Raw genomic sequence first — 567 nt, 5'->3', positions numbered from 1 at the left:
ATATTATTCTGTGTTAAACATCTCTATATGTGTGTGTGTTTAACCGTTTCCTTATTTTTAGTATAAACTCAGAAATGGGTTAATGACCGAAGAGTAAGAATGTGTTGAGGACTCCTGACATGGTATCAAACTGTTCTTCAGCAACATTGTGCCAATTTACATCTCCATTAGAAATATATAAAAGTATATGAGAGAGTTTATCTTACTATACTCTCCAAAGTGTTGAACTTTACAGAGCTTTTACATTTTAACACCATTTTTCCCCTCATTGTTAAGGAAACAAGGAAATTTCTTGAAGGAAATTATTATTTTGATATGACATCCTTCTTAAAAGATATGGGTCAGCTTTTCAAAAAAGTAAAAAGCAACACATCACTTTTACGAGACGAGTAGCATCATTAACATTCAATAACATTGCATTACAATTGTTGTCTATCTCACAATTTTTCTTTTGCTAATATACAAATTACCTGCTATAAATAGTCTCTGATTCTGATACATGAACACATAAAAATTTTGTAAGTTTTTTTTTTTTTAAGTAAACTCCACACCCAGCATGGAGCCCAG

Source organism: Ailuropoda melanoleuca, chromosome 8 (genome assembly GCF_002007445.2).
Source record: "Ailuropoda melanoleuca isolate Jingjing chromosome 8, ASM200744v2, whole genome shotgun sequence".
NCBI classification, from domain to species: Eukaryota; Metazoa; Chordata; class Mammalia; order Carnivora; family Ursidae; genus Ailuropoda; species Ailuropoda melanoleuca.
The sequence above is the reverse complement of the archived record's forward strand: the minus strand, read 5'-3'. Positions refer to the sequence as shown.